This window comes from Dermacentor andersoni, chromosome 7, assembly GCF_023375885.2.
Source record: "Dermacentor andersoni chromosome 7, qqDerAnde1_hic_scaffold, whole genome shotgun sequence".
Lineage (NCBI taxonomy): Eukaryota > Metazoa > Arthropoda > Arachnida > Ixodida > Ixodidae > Dermacentor > Dermacentor andersoni.
The window spans coordinates 166,321,194-166,342,742 of NC_092820.1; positions in this window are offsets into that span (position 1 = coordinate 166,321,194).

Genomic DNA, 21,549 nt, shown 5'->3' on the forward strand with positions numbered 1-21,549 from the left:
CAGTGATTGTACACCTATCTTTTCAATTATAATGGTAAGCTTCCAGTCAGAATCTGACAATGTCTGCGCAATGCGCTCCAACCCATTTTTATTCTTCTGTAAATTTCCTTCAGGGTACCCTGTGAATAATTGGCCTAGGTAAACGTACTCCTTCACAGACTCTAGAGGCTGACTGGCGATCTTGAACTCTTGTTTTCTTGCCCGGATATTGATCCCTATCTTTTTCTTCTGCATATTAATCTTCAACCCCACTCCTATACTCTCTCTGTTAAGGTCCTCAATCATTTCTTGTAACTCGTCCCCAGTGCTGCTGAACAGGACATCGCCATCTACAAATCGAAGGTTGCTAAGATATTGGCCATTGATCCTTAGTTCTAAGCCTTCCCAGTTTAATAGCTTGAATACTTCTTCCAAGCACACAGTGAACAGACTTGGAGAGATTGTGTCTCCTCTTCTGACCCATTTTTTATAGGTATCTTCCTAGTTTTCTTGTGAAGAATCAAGATAGCTGTGGAATCTCTGTAGATACTTTTCAAGATATTTACGTAAGCGCACTGTGCTCCTTGATTACGTAATGCATCTATGACTGCTGGTATCACTACTGAATCAAATGCCTTTTCGTAATCCATGAAAACCATATAGAGATGCTGATTGTATTCTACGGATTTCCAGATTACCTGCTTTATGACGTAGATGTCGTCAATTCTACAGTATCCCTTCCTGAAACCAGCCTGTTCCCTTGGTTGACTTAAGTCCGGTGTTGCCCTTATTCCATTGGAAATTATCTTGGGGAATATTTTATATAATACAGTACGTGAATTACTGGGCCTATAATTTTTCAATTCTTTAACATCTCCCTTCCTGTGGATTTGTGTAATGCTAGCATTCTTCCAGTTCTCTAGGACCCTCGAAATCAACAGACAGTTCGTAAAAAGGGCCGCCAGTCTTTCAGGCATTATATCTTCTCCATCGTTGATTAAATCAACTCGTATTCCATCTTCTCTAGTCCCTTTTTTCCATTTCATGTCTTGCAAGGCCTTATAACTTCATCGCTAATTATAGAAGAAGCCTCTGTAACCTGTGCATTACTACTTCGAATGGAGATATCGTGGCTGCTTTGGGTACTGTTCAGCTCAGTATAGAATTCTTTCACTGCTTTTACTACATCCTCGAGATTGCTGATGATTTTACCCTGCTTATCATTCAATGCATACATATTGGCTTGGCTTATGGCAAGTTTCCTTTCACTGATATCATGCTGCGTCCATTTTTTACTGCTTCCTCAGTCTTTCTCCAGTTATAATTTCGAATAACCCTTATTATCTCCTTGTTGGTCAGTTTTCACAGTTCCACGAATTTTATCTGATCTCTTAAGTTCGACACTTTCATTCTTTGTGGTTTCCGTATTAGGTTCTTGGTTACTTAGGAGAGCTTACCTACAGGTTGCCTTGGTGACTTACCTCATACTTCAATTGCTGCTTCTGAAGGCAGCCTAGTTACGGTTTCACTAATTGCCTCTATGTCATCTTCATCTCCCTGTTCTAAGGCTGCATTTTTGTTTACAAGTGCCAACATGAATTGCTCTGCTTTTACCCTTACTGCGTCTAGATTGGCCAGTTTCTTCTTGATGAATTTTACTCTTTCTCTCTTCAAATTGAGGTGAATCCTAGACCTCCTTAACCTATGATCACTGCACTTTACCCTACCTAACAATGGTACAGCCTACACTATGCTGGGATCGGCAGAAGATATGAAATCAATTTCCTTACTTGCTTCACCATTAATTCCTGAAGAAGGTGTTCATTATTTGTAGCTTATTCCTTTCCGCGAATTGCAGCAACATGTCTCCTCGAGTGTTTCTAGAAACCACGCTGTAGTTGCCAACTGCTTGTTCACCAGCGTGCTTTTTCCCCACTTTTGCATTGAATTCGCCCATGTCTACATCATACTGAATTTGCATTTTTCGCATCGCTAATTCAACATCTTCATAAAACTGATCTGCTTCCTCATCATCGTGACTGGAGGTTGGAGCGTAGGTTTACTACCTTTATTCTATAACTCTTATTCAGCTTTATTACGACTACTGCTACCCTCTCATTAATACTGTAGAATTCGTCAATGTTACCCGCTATGTCCTTATTGATTAGGAATCCTACTTCGAATTGCTTCTTATCTGGTAGTCCTCTATAGCAGAAGACGTGGACATTTGTCAGCACTGTATAAGCCTCACCAGTTCTTCTAACCTCACTAAGGCCAAAGCGATCTCAACCAATGCCTGATAGTTCCTCAAAGAGTCCTGCTAGGCTAGCTTCACTCGCGAAATTTCTGTTGTTAAACGTTGCCGAGGTCAGTTTCTATTGGCGCCCTGTCCGGGTCCAGAGATTCTTAGCACCGCCCTTCCACGAACCTCTTTAACCCTGACATGGACCACTGTAGATGCGCGACAGATCAGGTACCGCGGTTCGAAGAAACTCTTTGTCGCCGACTTGAAGCACTGGGTATGTGCCACTCGGTCTGTGCTTGCCTTCAAAGAAACTTGTTGATGTCAACTTGGGTCGCTGGGTATATTCCAGTAGCTGTGTGCCACACTTAAATGAAGGTAGCAACGTTTTAAGGTCGGTTCTTCTTGTGACTTCTCCGTTTTTTTGTTGGAACGTGAAATTTCTCGCACGATCATCGGAGGTGGTGATGAAATGCATACAGGAAGCGCTGTAGACCAGATGGAGAAGAAATGCTGATAGGTAAACGTTTCTATTCAAATACACGACATGTAAACAAGTGCATTGCAACATGAACAATGGAGCAAGTAGTGTCTCACTCTTGGACTCTATTAATGACTGTATTATGGCTGTGTTAATGAATCCAGACTACCGTATGATGTCGTGCTGTTCTGGGTGTGCGCGCCGGTCAGTGGTCATGACTGGATGGCGCGCACTACACCTTCGGTGTAATGTTGTAATATTTGCGTTTAGATGGTATCAGTTACAATTATTGCTGTCTAGTTTCCTTTGACTGGCTTGTTTGTACCTCCTTTCCCTCCAAGAAGGCGAACACATCTATAAATGGTGCTAGTTGGTTCATGTTTTTTTTTTAAGTACGAGCTGAATTGAAAACACTACACGAAGAGGCAAGACTGAAACACAAGTTGGCAGGACAACTTGTGTTTGTCCTGTCAACTTGTGTTTACGTCTTATTTCTTCGTGTAGTGGTCTTAAATCAGCGCGTTCCTAAAACCAAGTCCAGAATGATACCTTTATATTTGCTTTATATATTTCGCCTGTTGCTGCAAACGAAATACAGTGACGAGCTTACTTCATCTGCATCCCAGCACTGTCACCTTTGCTAGAGTCCCCGTGCGCAGCAATGCCGCGCATTGAGTGTTCCTGCCACTTTCGAACCAATTACTGGAAGTATTCTTTCGTGTACAAGTGAAGCACCTTCTGCGAATAGCCCTTGTAGACAGCAATCGTGTCAGAACGGTGACCTTCGAAAAAGGACTTTTTTTAAATTTTGGAAGCGCATTGTTCCAACTGCGCGCGGTAGCGACACCCTTTATGCCATAGAATTTCTTACGACTACTAGAGGCAAATGTGGCCCTGGTGTCTGCGAGAGCTGCATGCAGGCCAGTGTAGCCAGCACGGTGTCACGTTGTGAACGGTCATGATGGGTGGTACATGCATATGCATAAACTTCGTCCTTCCGGATTTAAATGGCTTCGGCACTTTGTAAAGAGGCCATGTTGAAGAACTCACTTCCGTATATATAATTTATATATAATTAAATAAACGTGAATAACATTGTCCGACGTCAGGATTCGAGCGCAGGACCTCTAAGCACAGAAGTCCGATATCGAAACTATTATGCCACGGACGCATGAACAAGTGGAAAAACTGCGTTCGGCAACGAATATGCCTGCTTGCGGAATCCTATCACCTACCGTCCTAAAAAGATATAGTTTCTTTGAAATTTGGTCAAATTTAATACTAGGTCAACCATAATAAACGAAGCCACCAGAACGTCTGAAGCCCAAAGACCAAAAATCAGACAAATCCATGCACAATAACCCTTCATTTCCCCTGGTGGCTGAACGATCGCAGCGCCAGAGTTCACTCAAGCAATTGCAGGAAACTCTGTGCTTTACGCTCCTGCTTCTAACTATTGGCCTCTTCACAATGTGCTACAAAAACACCGAAAGGTATTGTTACTGGGGCAACTACCGTTAATTCAGCTAACCTCCATGTGGAAAGCAACGCTCCGAGAGTGAAAAACCTGCCAGCGTGTGCCATCTCGGAGGGCATGTGCAAACAGTGGGATAGCATGGACGTACCTTTGCGAAAGCCACCCCGATAGCAGCGTCGTCGATTTCGAAACGCGATCTAGTGCGTATTACACTCTTCATAGACTAATAAAAGAAGTGCAGGCAACAAGACTTTGGTGTGTAAAAACCCAATTTAGGGGGGGGGGGGGGTGCAGATTCGACGGCCGGGTTTTGTGGCATGCCCCTGTAGTCCAGTTGCCTGGAGGCTTGCACTAGAGCGTGGGTTGAGGCTGAGAGCCCTATTCTGTGCTGTGCTGTTCTGTGCTGGATGTTGATCGGGTGTCTGCGGTAATCTGGGCATCGAAGTTGTGACCCCCGGGGAACACGGCGGTGGGCAGGTCGTCTAAGGAGATACCGACCGGCCCAGGGCGGAAACGCAGCAGGCAAAAGCTTCCGAGCTCTGCTGTAGTGGGACCGTACCTGCGAATTGGTCGCACGGAACAGCCGAACCGATACATTTGGACCTAGTGCTTTTTTTTTCGTTCAGTCAATACAATTATCATTACAAAAAAAAAAAAAAAGGAGGGCGTGCGTCGGAGCCCTATGACGCGGAACCTAAAGTGCTCATTTCGGATTCTTATCGTGGGCAAGGTAAAGGTACATGGAGATTACATTTCTCTTGTTAATCGCCGGCGAGAAATAGCGCTGCTTGCCTTTTCAAGGAGATTTTCGGGAAATGCCAAAAGTTGCCAGAATGAAAATGACGATTTCAAGGCAGGTAATGCAAAAGATGTCCTAATTAACGTTAGATTTATTACCTTTTTCCGCATGTTGATATTGGGGAATTGAAGCAGGACATTCGTTAAGTAATACCTGCTTCGAAGAAATCTTAGGACTAGAGTGGCAGGGCGCTTGGACATATGTCCAAGGCTCTTCTCTAATTCAATAGTTAATCTTGCTGCAGCCGATGGCTTTCCTACTTCGTTAAGCGTAGATGAGTATGCATGTACGTATGGACATATGAGAGGCGTGTGTTTGTGGTATTTAAATTAATAAAGAAGTTTACAACAAGATCTTCAGTCATCAGTAGCCCTATTGTTCAATCTTCATTTGCTTTAATCCTTACTACTTCCGATGAATATGCGCGTTCTTCTTGTCTTGTCTTCATACCCCAGCTGGTGCGGTGGTATTCGTAGAAACGGCAGGATTATTGCTGTTCTGGAAAGTTGGACAATAAAACAGTTATATCTTCAAAAGCATCTTTACTTCCTATTTTCAATATTGCTTGCTTTCCTTACTACTATTCACGAGCACATTTCAGAGTTCAACACGATAGTCGCTCGTAAAGCTCAGCCAGTTAAGTGCGCGCTTGCGTGCGTGCATGTGTGTGTGTGTGTGTGAGTGTGAAAGAGAGAGGGTGCAAGGAGGAGAAGGAGGGGTTGCAGGGAAGAGAAAAAGGTGCGGTGAAAAAACATTTACACATGTTCTTAATTTCCTCTTTGTGTATTCATTACACCAGGGGCTTCAATTCTTCAAACAAGGAATACAATATAGCTCATTCGCATGGAATAAATGTCCTTTTCCAACACACAGCATCCCAAGCAACGCATTGTTCCAAATTATCTTGTTCACTGTAAAAGAATCCATTTAAGGCGACATCCTTAAAAGAAATCACACGGGGACTTTCAACTTATCTCGTCCTTCAGAGACATACATAATTGGGTGGCGCAAAATAACACTCTTTTTCAACGCTTCATTTAAGACAATGTATACTTTAAAAGAAAAAAAAAACTTTACATGGGGAGTTCGGCCACTATTTTCTCATTTGTTCCAACTTATAGGACTTATACTTAACCTTCTTTCATAATTACCAAGGAAAAAGAGCACGTAAAGCAGTACTGTGGACTTAGTTTGTGTACGAAATGATAGGCGTGGATCCCAGCAAACTTTCTTACAATCGCGCCTGCGCACATGAATGAAACATAATTGTTGCAGAATTTTCTTTAATTGCCGAACTGTGTCCTTTTTAACACGATGATGCGATTAATATGAGATAAGTCAGGCAAAAGCGCGGAGATCCAACCGCATTATATACAGCAACATTGTCCGTGTTTATTATTAATCCCGTGTGAGCCCTTCCTCGTAAAGGCGACATGCACATTTTTTTTTTCACCTTCAGTCACGTCTTCCATTTATCGCACCATAAGGCATTGATAGACAAACTAAGTGGTTGTTTATTAAGTTCATTGTAGATAACTATGAATACCATGCAATCATCAGGAAATGCTTGAAATTATGATGTAATACCAGAACTGGTATTAGGATCTCTACATAAGTATGTGAATAAAGATTTCTGAGGGAAAAATAGTTATTATTAGCCCTCTGCAAAAGCACTCCACCGGCGCCACAAATCTTCTTTAGCGTTGGTAAGTGCCCGGTTAAGGTCACAAAGAATTGAGAATTACATATGCCAAAGCATACCTAATGATTTCTTTAGAAACCGCTGCACCACGAGTGGGGCCACTCGAATTAACCGTGATGAAAGATTACCTTCTTTCACGTAGATATATTGTTCCTCAGTAAAAGAAAGAGGGGTAAATGCACCATTTCGTGGATACTGTAGGGACCTGCGTAGCAGCAACATTTCGTTGCCAATTTACTTCTATAGCCACGAGAGCACCGTCTTGTTTTATCGTCCCACTCACTCTCTTTTCCTTGTCGATCGTCTCTCTCCGTGCTCTTTCGGTTTCTACAGAAACATAAAAAGCAGGTCTGTTATTTACATTGCGGGTGCAATGTACAGGACGTTCAATGTGCCTGACACTCAATGGCAATCACCTTGATTACTTAATGTCACGTAATCTATCATGCATGTTATTAGGTTTAGTTCTCGTCGCGATCGTAAACATTATGGCGCTATCGAAGTTCTGTTATGCTCGAAAAACCATCATTTTCCATCATCTCCCTGCAGTGGCTTCTACGATAAGTTCAGCATGAGAAAAAGAAACACAAAGCGAGAAAAAGATAAAATGGCTATAAGTCGAGTGCAATATGTGGGTGGTTGAAATTAATTAAACAGGCAGCAAATAAAATTTTTGTGTACTATTTATCCTAATTAAAAAGACCAAAGGGCAAAGCCTGCAGCCCTCTGAGTGTCGTTTCCGCAGCCAAGTGATGTACGGGGGCATGAGAACAATAAACGCACTTCTGCGTTTAAAGGTAATGTCTTTCTTGGTGAGAGATTCCCACTTTACCTTATCGGGTTTCATGCATTTTTGTTTCTAGCATCTTTCGTCGACCTATCAGGAGATAGTGTAATCGAAACATGTGGGCCGTTCCCATTGGTATGTGCCTTTTTAAAACGTGCACTGATCCCTAAGATAATGCAGTAAAAAAAAAAGAACTGGAGCAGTCTGACGCTCCTCCTACGCTCCCCTCACACGAGAGGCGACATGATAGAGTGACGTGCGCAATGAACAGGCCCCATGCTCATTCCCAACATGCATGTCTTTCATCGGCCTAAGCTGTAGGTTCAGTGGCATTCCAACATTTCTTCAATCACGTGGCCCGTTATGGTTGTACTGGCCAATCAGATGAGCACCACCCTGGGCGACCACCGAAAAGACGTGTCGGAGAGAAGTTGTTCTTCGAGTGACAGGAAAAAAAAAAAACTGAAAACAAAAATATCATGAGCCATTACACTCTGTGAAGGTGGTTGACCAGCGAAGCTGCTTAGTACACGACACAGATGTGACACATAATCTAGAACAAAGGACGAACTCATTTACTGCTTTGATGGGTGGTCATAATGGCAAAAGGTACGCACACTCATTTATTGTCTTCATTGGTGGTCATTATTTCCCTTGTAATTGCAATCGCATTCTTTGGTAATGTCAAATCGATGCACGTACGCCGCTGGGTGGTCGGTGGCATCGCAAGGGATATGTCTGCAACACGGAACGACTAAACCGCTCCCTTTTGGTTACCGACACATCCACATTGAAATCACCGACAACGGGGGTAGTGTCATCCCAGCTAATTCACGCAAAGTGAGTAGCCATGAACCTTACGGGTCTATGAGTCATTGCATTTTTTCCTTTCTTACGGCGGCATGAGCCATTGCTGACGGGGGTATGAGCCATTGATGATGACACTTTTCGACATGCTGTTCTGTAAGTTGTATGCGTGATTAGAAAGCACTGTTCGCTTCATTTTGTTGAATGCTTGTAGCCTCTTCCCTACGGGGCTATGAGCCATGGCATCTTTGGCTTGTTTACGGGAGCCATTGAGCATGATAGTTTTGTTCGCGGAGAACAAAAATGCACGGAACCCTAGCCACATACAGACTCGCTGTAAAAAAAAAAAAGAAACATGAAACGATGTGCCACTCAGTACGCTGTACGGCAACGACGAACCGCAACTTCTGTAAACATGACAATTTTGCGAGAGGGAACAGATTAAAAAATTAGGCCATAATCACTTTGTGACCATCAATTTGTTCGTTCTGCACAGATGACGTCTGACAGCGTGCTTGCAATGCAAGTTGCGAAACCGGCCGGTGGAAAAGCGGCCAGGTGGTTTGTAACGCTAGGGCTTCGCTCACGCTTGGGACCCGGCAAGTAAGCGAAATGGCAACAGCGGGCGGGAATTCTTTTCCACGCATGTCCAAGATGCCCACATCTGTTGCCACCACCACCGTTTTCGCCACGTTCACTATAGACTGTCCCTACGACTCTATTGCCAGCGCGGTGGTCTGGTCCCCTGGCAACCGAGTCCTATTCTGGGCGTTCGTGCGTGTCTCCTTGCTTACGCGACAAATTCCTCAGTCGTTTTGTTATGCCTTAGGACGTTATTGAGCAGGCATTCCGTTGTGGCGGCCTCACGGTCGCAAAGCACCAGCGAGACACCCTTTCCCCTTTTTTGACTCGGTAATATCTTAACGCGTTGTGGGCGGGAAAGGGAAGTGGTGCGAGGGTGCGCAACCGAGCGGTAGAGGCTGGACGATCACAAAATAAAGTCTGTTTTTGCTTGTCCTTCAGGGACGCACTACTCGCTTCTAACTGCTGTTTTCCAGCCGCGTTCGCGTCCCGCACAACATTTGGTGGGCCGGATGAGCAGCAAGTGCTATGGACACATCTGAAGGCACCGAAATTCCGGCACTCTCCGGCGTCGATGTCAAACTGCCCCCGTTTTGGACTACGGATCCTTAATTGTGGTTCGTTCAGGTAGAATCCTAATTCGCTGCACGGTGCGTGACAGGCAGTTTCCACGAAATACCATTATGTGGTCAGCACTCTGCCCCCATGAACAACTAGCGAAATTCGAGACCTTTTGCTTTCCCCACCAGCAGACAACGTTTACGAGGCGCCGAAGACAACAATCATTCGTAGGATCGCACCCTCCTAAAGCCAACGGCTACAACAGCTTCTCTCTGAAGCCAACCTTGAAATAGAACGCCAAGCCAGCTGCTGCGACATATGCAGCCATTATTGGGCAGCAAGATGGATGGTCTTGACAGCCTGCTGCTCCGAGAAATATTTCTACAGAAAATCCCCCCCGAACGTCCGAATGGTCATGACTGCCTCAGATGAGAACGATCTATCCAAACTGGTCGAGTTAGCCGACAAGCTCATGGCGGTTGCTCCCACATCTCTCGCAGCCGTCACCTGCGAACCGTCTCCACATGAGCAGCTTCAAGACATGTAGAACGAAATCTTGCGTCCCGTGGATTGCGTGGCCACCCTCCATACCGCGTCATGGTCAACCAGACAGAGTGCTCCGCAGTCACCTATGAAATGCCAAAACTATGTTGGTACCATCGCAAGTTAGGCAACCTGAACGCAAATGCGTGCCACCCTGCCAGCTCTCTGGAAACGCCCCAGGTCGGCGCTGAGGACGACCAGTCCGTTTTCCGTGCAAGAAGGTCGCTCATCAGTCTTTTTCTTTAACCTACCGCAACAGCGGTTTCCGCTTCCTCGTCGACACAGGCGCCGAAGTGAGCGTAACCCCAGCATCGCCCGTGGACCGCAAGCACCCGAACACGTCGCCTCTGCAAGCAGTCAACAACACGGCCATCACCACGTATGGAAACCGCTCCATAACTGTCAGTTTGGGCCTGCAGAGAACAGATATTACTAGTAGCCGACGTGAACTTCGCCATTATCGTGGCGGATTTTCTGCGTCACCTTGGACTGTTAGTCGACGCACGTAACCGGAGGTTACAAGACCCTGTGTCACAAAGCAAGGTAAAAGGCAAGCCTTCAAGACATACTCCGCTCAGCCCTGCGCTGATCAAGCCAGCATGCCCTCTTCGTTTCACTTCCATACTGAGCGAATTTTCTGACCTGACACACCAGCGACAAGTGGGATCCCCTGTAAAACACGACGTGTTTCACATCACCCCTACTTGACCACGGGTTCACGCTCGACCACGTCGATTGTCGCCTGAGAAACTGGTCGTGGCACGACATGAATTCGACCGTATGTTGGAGTTGGGCATCATCCAACCTTCTTCCAGTCCTTGGGCATCCCCCCTTCTCATGGTTCCTAAACGATGATCGGGTGACTGGCGTCCTTTCGGGGACTATCGAGCGCTGAACAGTGTCACAACGCCCGTCAGGTACCCCGTGCCACATAATCACGACATATTGGCAGGGCTGCGTGGGGTCAAACTTTTTTCAAAAATTGATCTCGTGCGGGCATACCACCAGATACCTGTGTCACCGGAAGACGTCCCAAGACTGTTATCAATACATCCTTAGGTTTATACGAATCTCTGCGCATGCCATTCGGCCTTCGCAACGCGGGTCGTACGTTTCGAAGGTTTATGGACGCTGTTTTACGGGGCCTCAATTTTTGTCACGCCTACCTGAACGACTTGCTTATTGCGAGCACCACCCCAGAAGAACATGAAGAGCACCTGCGGATTGTTTTTCGGCGCCTATCCTAGCCCTACGTTATCGTCAGCGCGGCCAAGAGTGAACTCGGCGTTCCTGAGTTATAATTTCGGGGCCTCATCATTTCGAGCTCCGGAGTACCGCCAGACACATCTAAAGATCAGGCCATACAAAATTTTCCACTGCCAACCACGAAGCGCCTACTGCGTGAATTTCTCGGATTGCTAAACGTCTACTGCCGCTTTGTGCCTAAATGCGCAACCGTATCATACAACCACTTCACGGACTTCTCAAGGCAGCGCAAGGATCTTCGAATGACCTGCCTTGGTACGAAGACGCGAAAAGAGCTTTCAACCAAAGCAAGCAGGCCTTGGCAAATGCGGCTCTCCTGGCATACGCACGGCCAGGAATTCCCGAGTGCTTAATGGTCGATGCCTCAGACAGACATCGGCACCATGTTGCAACAGCCGGGCGTCGGCACATGGCACCTAACCGCATTCTTCCAGAAGAAGCTGACACCTTCTCAGCGCCGCTACAGCACCTTCGGGCGCGAACTGCTGGGCGTCTACTCGTGTATACACAACTTCCGGCATTTCTTGGAAGGCGTCGAGTTCTTCATTTTAACCGACCATAAGCCGCTGACCTATGTTGTCCGCGACCCGCCGTGTTTGCTCAGTGGCTATGGTGTTAGGCTGCTGAGCACGAGGTCGCGGGATCGAATCCCGGCCACGGCGGCCGCATTTCGATGGGGGCGAAATGCGAAAACACCCGTGTGCTTAGATTTAGGTGCACGTTAAAGAACCCCAGGTGGTCGACATTTCCGGAGTCCTCCACTACGGCGTGCCTCATAATCAGAAAGTGGTTTTGGCACGTAAAACCCCCTAATTTAATTTTTTTAATGTTCTCCGCTCTATGCGTTCGGATGGTGGCACGCACACGGCCCGTTAACTTCGGCAACTGCCATATATCTCCGAGTTAACGGCAGACATCCGCCACGTAAAAGGGAGCGACATCGTCGTTGCCGACGCCCTGTCGCGGAGGGCTATAAACGTCGTCTGCGATCAAGAAGGAATTAAATTCGACGCGCTGGCGGCAGCCCAAAGAGAAGACGAAGAGCTAAAAAGCCTATTAACAACAAAAACGGCCCTCAAGCTACAGTGGATGCAGATTCCGGGATCAGGCGACCAGATTTGCTGTGAGGCTTCCACGGGCAACCCACGTCCCTTCGTGCTGCGAATCTACATCGACGTAGATTCTTTTCACAAGCTATAGCACCTGGAATCAAAGCTACGCAAAAGTTGCTCACAGCAAGGTTCATCTGGGCGGGTATCAACCGAGACGTGCGTTGCTGGGCAAGAGGCTGCATACCGTGTCAGCGTGGCAAAATGCATCGCATACTGTGACCCCGTTGGCAACGTTCGCGACTCCAGACGCGCGTTCCGACCACGTACACCTCGACATCGTCGGACCTCTGCCGCCTTGCCAAGAGCATGCCTATTTACAGACGTGCATTGACAGACTCACGCGCTGGGTGGAGGCCATACCTATAGCGGATATCAATGCTAAGTTACTGAACTTGCAGAATGACACTTGGCACAGAAAAACACAAGTCACAGACCAGGTGACAATGAGGAGGAACATCTATTTGTCAGCTTCCTCTACCGGTAAGGGGGACGTGCAGCCCAATCAAGGCACAACGACGTCCTGAGGTACATGGAGCCCACACATGTACAGGGCAGTGTTCGTGTACATGCGCTTTCGGATGTCCTTGGGTCTGCGCTCTCACCTGTTGTCTTTAGGCACCCGGAACAACCTTACAGGGCTTGTTTTTGAGGTATTCGTGCACCACTGCACGATGCACGAGTGGTACGAGTCTTGAAACGGGTGAAACATCGCGAAGCACAAGCACACAGCTATCGAGGACCAGGAAACTGACGGAACTACCCACGCCGGTCAACGCACAGCAGCGCACGGTTCCCGATAACAGCAGATTGCGAAACATGAAACGTCATGCAGCGGGCTAAGCTGGCGGCAGGCCGCCGCGTGCGCGCGGAGACAGTCGAAGGTGAGGGATTTACGAGGGAATGATGACGGAGGGCGAGGAGAGAGGAGTTGGGGGGGGGGAAAGCTCGGCCAACTGGATCGGAGCGCGGGTGCGCGACAATCTTCGAGGCCATGCAAGGGAAACTGATTTTCGGCTTCGCCCTCCTCATAGATGGCGCCATTACCTCTGCCACCGAAGCCTGGGAGTTTCCCAGGCCAGGGTGCACAACCGAGCCTAGAGGCTGGACGATCACAAAATAGTCTGTATTTGCTTGTCCTTCAGGGACGCACTACTCACCTCTGTCTGCTGATTTCCAGCCGCGCTCACGTCCCGCACACCACCACGTTACTTGTCGCGTTTTGCCTGTTCCTATTATTCCGATCGCCGTTGCTCGAGGGGCAGAGAGGGCGTAACCCGTACACAATCAGCGCGTTTCATAATATACTGCCACGCTGCCATGCAACCGTTTTCACCGTGAAGAGTTAGTGTGCGCGCTGTGCGTGATTTCCATCCACCTTACCTGCACGCATTGTCATCACGCGCAAGTGTTCTTCATCCGTACAGACCATCATCAGCGCGTGTCTAGTATGCTTCGTCGCCCCAGATCGAGCTCGGCGAGAAAAAAGCGGTCCTGTTCGCTTCGGTGGCTGGAATCGAACTGTTAATATTCGAGACACCGAACGTTTATTTACCAGTTCTTGACTATAATTAGCAGCAACGCTCAAGTATTAGAAAAAATGAGAAACAGAACATAGAGGGATTCGCTTCTGTAGTTTCCGTCTTTGGAGAAACCGAATGTAACATGTAGTCCACCCTCTTATAGAACCACTGTGTGCTCAATATTCGCCTCGAGGGGACGCTGCTCCTTAATGCTCGTACGACTGCGATAATCATGTACCACCAGCAATATTATTGTGATGTAGTAAGAAAATTAATTTATCTATCACACTCACTCTATCGCTCTGCTTTCTCTCGGCCATGCTTCTGCGGTACTGTGGTTCTCTCGCCTCACTCGTGAAGCTGCAGCTTTACTAAATGTTCTTTTTAAATTTAATATCTCACTTTCAATTAAGGAATGGTGACAGAATAGCACTTCGAATGCTACAGTCTCTACTGAACAAGAAGGTATCTCAATTTACAGTGCTCTCTGGTCTTTATTTGTTTTACGTTGAAATTTCAAGAAGCGCCAAGGTAAAGTTTGCGGAGCTCGAGCGCTGTATTGAAAGAATTTGTCTGATGGTTCGAAATGCATTTCTGAAGTATTCAATTCAGGGTCGTATTCGTTTCAGTGAGATCACTATTTGGTTCGCATTTGTTTCAGCTTTAAATATTACTATTCGAACGCCCATACAAAGTAGCACAAGAATAGCATGTTCATTTAGCTGAGAAATAAAGCAACAACATAGCAGTGTGCGGTCGGAAGGAACCTGGGCTGCTGTAATGCTTCGTTGCACAGTTATTTGCATCTGTTATAAGTCACAGTGAAGTTTCCTTTCGTAAGAAGGCAATAGCTGTACTCACCCTCTCTTCCCAGTAGTAACGCAGTGTCAGCTGCAGCGAGAGCTAACATTTCAACTGCACTGGTCCCTAAAATAAAACAGTTATGAACGAGCACTGTCAAAACTTGGTAGCTTGCCAGCATCCTAAAGACTATGCGCAAGAGTGATCAAAGTGTTGAAAAAAAAAGCCCTTAATTACCGAAGCAAATTTCGCGAGTCCATGCGCACGGCAAACTTGGCATTTGGATGCGCTGAACTGGCTCAGCGGCTAAGGTGTCCCTATGACGCGGGTTCGACTCCAGATAGCGGCGGCGGCATTGCGATGGGGGCTGAGCTCGAAAAAATGCTCGAGTTTATGAGAAAAAAATTTCCTAGAGGTCGAGATCATTCTGGAGCCCCTCAGTGGCGCGTCTGTCGTAACCCTTGTGTTTCGCTTCGCCACTTTCCAAAGCAAAGTCGTTAACGTTTATTCCGTAGGCTCTTCTCTGCCACTAGCCGCTGAAAGGTTCCGGGAACCTTACCCTACATTCATGTATTAGTTTCTGATTAGCTATTGCTTGTTTACCTTTTTCGTATATTTCGTTTGTTCGTGATCTCAGTTCACTTCGGGAGTCTTGTTTATTACGAATCGCCCTTTAGTGTCTTGGCTTATGGCTACAAACAGGCACATGCTTTCCAGAAATCATACCATTTCGTGAGAGTACGAGCTTAGTGCAGTACTAATGATTTAGCACCTTTTCTTGTTCTCGACTCCAGTTGTCGTTTAGTCACATCTGTTTTCCAGTATTTGTATGCAATACTATTACTGTTGTTAATTTTGTCGACTCACATGATTGCAACACACAATAATTATTTATTCTTTAAAAAAATCGATGTACCCACTCCTGTCATGGCTGTCAAAAGGTAGCTGGCAGTATCTGATAAAATAAATAAATAAATAAATAAATAAATAAATAAATAAATAAATGAATGAATAAATAAATAAATAAAGAAATAACGAAATAAATAAATTGATTCTGGGGTTTTACATGCCGAAACTACGATTTTAATTATTACAAAATTGGGGACTCCGGATTAATTTTGACCACCAGGGGATCTTTAACGTGCCCGCTAATGTATGGGACATGGGCGCTAATGCATTTCACCCCCATCGAAATGCGGCCGCTGTGGCCGGGATGTGGTGTTGCGTAGCAGTGCAACACCATAACCGCAAAGGCACCACAGCAGATACTTCTCGCACCCATATTGCAATTTTAGCATTAAGCATTAATTTTATCAGAACGTATCTCCACGCAAAATGTTTTAAGGACTGTTGTCTTTCCGGGCTGACTAGCCAGGGTGAGAGCTTTATGCTAATTTACGTCATTCTTCGTGCATGTAGTTTGATCACGGACTGCTCAGAGTGCAGTAAATAATCCAATAAACACGCTGTATTATATAAACGGCAGTACCTCGGTACATGTGCTACTAATACTACTACTATACTATGTAACGGATACTAGGCTCTACACTGGTGATAGAGGATCTTGATTATGCTACTCGCCCAGAGGTAGGGCGAAGACGAGGTCTTCTACAGTTGCGCCGTCTTCCTTATTTATCAATTCGAACATTTTGGAGCACTCTTACATTCTCCGTTCAAAACTAATTGGCAGCTCATGTCCTCGATATAAACGGACACAAGAAAAACCCTGCATCAGTTAAGTCTTTTAATGGGTTCCTTCAAAACTCGATTTGCCTCAATTTCGCGATAATGTACGTTGATTATTAAAGGAGAACATGAAGGTGGAAGTTTTTTTGTCTTTCTCAGCGCGAGTAAATCAGTGTGACGTGGCGAATCTCAAGGTATATATATATATTATATATGATATAAGGAAAAGCTCTGTAGTTCCGGTGCATAGACAGTTGAAGAAACGGAGCACACTTACGAAAATTGCATTTTTACTGGTTTAACGTTTCGGCCGTGGCACGGCCTTCGTCAGAACAACCGCAGATACAAGTACGCACCCGCTTTTATGGGCATGCGCACGTGGGCATAATCAGCAGTGCATGCACGTGTGCACTTGAAAATAACAGAAAAAGTGCAGCAGTATGTATAACTCAGGCACGGTAAATGATATGTATGAAATACCATTATGATATCGCGATGAATATACTTGAAGTTACAGAATGACATCAAGGGCGACATGGCAAAACTAGCAACCAATTGATTTGGCATGATTTGTGAGTGCTGTACAAGAACAAACACATCAAGATATGGCAAAAAGGCACGACATTTTTCCTACGCTTTCGTTAATACCAGATGAAACAGTGTTAAATTTATGAATGAGAAAGGATTTCCGTACTTCTCGATCATGGTGTGATTTGAAATCTAAACATGTTCGACTGCCAGGCCATACGTTTAACAACATCAAAGTAGCAGTAATACAATCAGGTTTCAAATTTACAGCACATTAGTTTACGGCATAGATTTACGGCACATTAGCCGCCATTTTACGGAAACGAAGACTCTCGAGCTGTCCCGAACGAACTAGAACTGCGTGATCAGCACGCCAGGCTCCCACGTACACATACAAGATTGGGATGCTTGCGTACGCGGCGACTATACGTGGGTATCACGTACCGTTCGTGTGGCGCTCTACACATGCGCAGTATGCAGAACGTGGCGACCTTACATACGCTACGTGCGCATAATAGAAATGTTTAATAAGTGGTGCCCGCAATGTTCATGCAAACATAAAAGGTCCAGCGACAACTCTAGCTAAGCGTAACTTTGCGTTTCATTGCAAAGAAGCGCCGAGTAACTGCCCATGTGGCAAAGCTCCACACACAATCACAATTGTTGTTTATGTCATATGAGCAGAGGTAACGAAACCGCCATGGCAAGTCTTCATGTCTAAGCACGATGGGATGAAGACGACCTAACCATTTTCGACATGTTTTATCTATTGAAAAAAAAAAAAACGACGTATTGATGCAATATGAAACACAGATGAGCGTTTGCTCTCAATGGAACTACGGCTACACTGAATTACGGTTGTGTCTTTTACACGCACTGGAGAAATATCTTTTTCGTCAAGTCATCGTTGCAGTTGTTAGACCGTACAGCAAGAGTCTAGCGGTACTCACCCGGAGGAATTACTTTAGGTTGCTTAGGTGGTTTTGGTGCATCATCTGAAAATATCAGTGCAGCTTACGTGATGTAATATATGCTGTGCTCACAAACTCCAGCTTGTAAAAAGCGTCACAGACTTTGTAGACAACAATATTCAATATGCTCGCATAGGCTCCTAATTTCATTGTGCTCATTTACGTATATTCATTTCAGATTAAACCACAACACATAACATAAACACTATATTCTAGTTGCACTTCCAGTAGAAATGGTATGCGCGCTTTTAATTGTAAACCCTAACCCTTTTATCGGTATATTATGGCGAAAGAAATTGTATGGACAATCCGGACGAACTTCCGCCGTGGCCGTCGCGGTTAGCTTCCGTATAAAATTCATGTGCGATAGGATCCTGTTACACCCCGCGCGCCTTATTGCTGTGTGTGTGAGAGTGAGCCGAGAAGCATACAGGCTTGATGGGTGCCGTCTTCCCGCACGCCCAATGTTGGAGGTCACGTGATCAAACATGCAATAGGTGTAGCACTAGAGGGAGTGGCAGGCGAGCGTGTGTATCCTCCCCTACAGCCCGCGGCTGCGCACGTCTGTCCCCGCGGCAGAACACCTGCGTGGTCGACACGCCGTATATATTGTAGATAATCTACGGCAGGTGCAAAGGTCGAGCCGTGCTGCCTGGTGGCTTCATGCCCGCTGTGTTCCCGCGAGCCTGTGGTGTCGGAGCTCGCCTGATTTCAACTTTCCGAGACACGATGAAGCGAGAGGCAGCTCGAAGAGCTTGCTTCCCGCTGCCGTCGCTCTTCATTACGCCAGCGTTGTGACAGCGAGTGTTTGTTTCGTGGTCATCGAGAAAGATGTGTTTCTGTTTGGCTGTGCACTCGTGACACCATGCTTCTTAATTTAGTTGGCAAGAGATTACTTACTGCAACTGACACTGCCAAGGAAACACACAAACCTTCATTAGCGTCGACAGTGCTTTACTATCGCTGTCAACGCTTCGCCTCTAGGGCAAAATGCAACTGGTGCTTTTCATTTGATAGAACCTTAAACCCACACATGGTGGCAAATCTGGTGCTCTACTATGCAGCGCATCCACATTCGTTCTTTCAGTTTATTCGTTTTTCATGCGGGCAAAGAGAAATAAGGGAATGCTAACATTTTTTGCAGTCACTTTCCCGTGCATTCATTATAACCTTCCTATATTGACGCCTCGAGGGTCCTTCTGCCCTGCAATCTCTATTACATACTCGTAGGTATATATTTCATGAAATTTTTTAAAATGCTTTACGCATCAAGTTAAGAATAGCTGAAGCGCTAAAGTAAGCCCAATGAATGCGTTCAATGTAACACAACTAGTATATAGAAAAGCAATAAGGACAGGACAAACACACAGCGCTACGAGATGTGTGCAAGAATTTTGTCTAGTTTTATCAATTCTTCACTCGACTGAACTTCCGTGCACGTATATGACAAGGTATGTTCGATGTATTAAGATCGTTGCTGATAATTGTAGTTCATTTTATTACAGAAGATGTTGAGCTGTGTAGCGTTTTAGACCACATTTGCCTGGAAAACAGTGTTCTAGAGTTCTGCAGTGTATGAGTGTTTCAGAAAACGCAGAAATTAAAATGAAATGTTTGACGTAAGAGTTCTGTTTAAACCCGCAAGGTGGTGGAGAGATGCAACTAATAAGGGGAAAATCAGACATCCACTCAATGGTGCGCTGCCACGAAAGCCAAGCTTAAAGTCTGTTACATGCGCCATTTGGAGCAACCTGCAGGTGCATTCGCAATTTGCACTAAGAAACCCATCAACCAATTTATCGAGGGCATTCTCTACTTTACATTTAAATGCCAGGCTATATGAATATCGAGTCTCCAACACAGAAAAGAGCGAACTGAATTCTACTGCACTAGACAAAAATACATTCGAAAGCTTCCTCTGAGGCAAATGTGTCTGTTGTTACCAGCCGCCGCTCCAGATGTCTTAACGTATGTGCTCTTTTCACGAGCTTCTTCATTTTCGACGCGGGCATCTTCCCTAGTGTCATGCTAGAGCAGCACAAACGTATACATTGTGTAATGATATCTGGCCTTGGGTTCACAGCGAATGAAGGTCATATCGAAGTGGTGGCTGATTCAACATCCATAGCAGGACCTATTTAATAATGAACAACAAATGCACAAACTCAAGTACCTTCATAACACAGGGCTACATACATTTATTGGATGCTCTTTTAACTTTTTTGCTACATATGCCTTGCAGCAAATCCCTAGAATAAAAGTAGAGATGACCTCATCGCTCTGCTAAGACACTTCGCTGCAACACGTAAACTGTCTGTGCGAGGTTGTGTTCGACCAATCGTGATAACATTTTTTTTGTGTGTGCGTGAATGCTTACGATATATGTCTGGCTACTCGTGGAAAGCTTCGTTTGTTGTGCTACAGTGAATCTTCCCCCGTGGTATTTTCAGGGAATTTCGCGGCAGAAATTGTGGAAACGAAAGAATGTTGTAAAAAACACAGACAATAAAAGGATGACGGTGATGTTAGTCCCGTTACGGCTGCCATAAGTTGTTACGGCGACGGGGTTTCGGCGAACTTCAAAAGCGTCTGCTTGGAGCTCGAACCGGATTGACCATCGAAGACTATCTGGCAGGGAGGAGGAGATGATATAAAAACAAATCACAGAAGTTTATAATACCTCGGTACGGATGAACGGTGTGCTCCAAGACAAGTTCAGATACGTTCGGCGTACGCGTTGCTGCACGCAAAGCCAGATATCTCCATGTGACTCCTCGCTAGCCTTCTTACACCCTACACCACCCGGGCAACCTTATTCTTTCTCGCTCCCTGGCAGAGGGCCTTTTCAACACAATGGCCAACGTACACACAGGAATTTGGAGAGGAGCCGCTACCTGGCGTAGAGGGCGATGAACGTAGGACAAAGGAGAGTGGGATTTGAACTGCTGCACAATGCAGTCGCACGCACCCGACGTACACGACTTTTCACGTTGACGAGCGTGACGATATTGCACGTCGAGTCTTAGGCGCTTGACATCCGTTCCATTCATCGCCGAACACAGTGAACCGTAACAGTTCTCAACCGTGGTGCTAGAGGAGCAAGGAATCGGATAACAAGCTTGACGAAACATAATACCAACGAAAACTCTAAAGAAAGAACATACTTTTTTTTAATAGATTTGGCAGAAAGCAAAAATAATACCTAATCAAAACACATGTTCTTGAATGGCTTTTGTCTTCATAGCGCTAGTTAGCAGGTCTAGATCTCGAAAATCCTGAAATGACGAGAGCTTTGAAAATTGGCACGGAGGTCAACACAATTGCCTTTAGCTCGCGAACCACCTCCTCTCATATGCGCTGGCGACACCTGGCGATACCACTTAAAGCTAAAATGGGTGGGTGTGAATGAGCATGCATGCCTACAGTTGCGTGATGCCCTGTCTTCTCTATCCATACTGGTGGTCACTTACTGCTGTGGCTCGACTTTTTCTACTTTCAAGTTTGCTGGCATTCTCCTAGTATATCGATTACTCCGCTGACGAAACACGCTGTAACAGGCACCACAGTTTTGAGACCTCTAGTTCGGTAGGAAACTGAAACAGAACGCCCGCGGTTATGCCGTGTCATGCGAATGCTCACATTCAGGCAGGCAAACGCGGCTGCCAAGTATTTATTTCCCCACTTGAACGCACAACTACAGTTTCA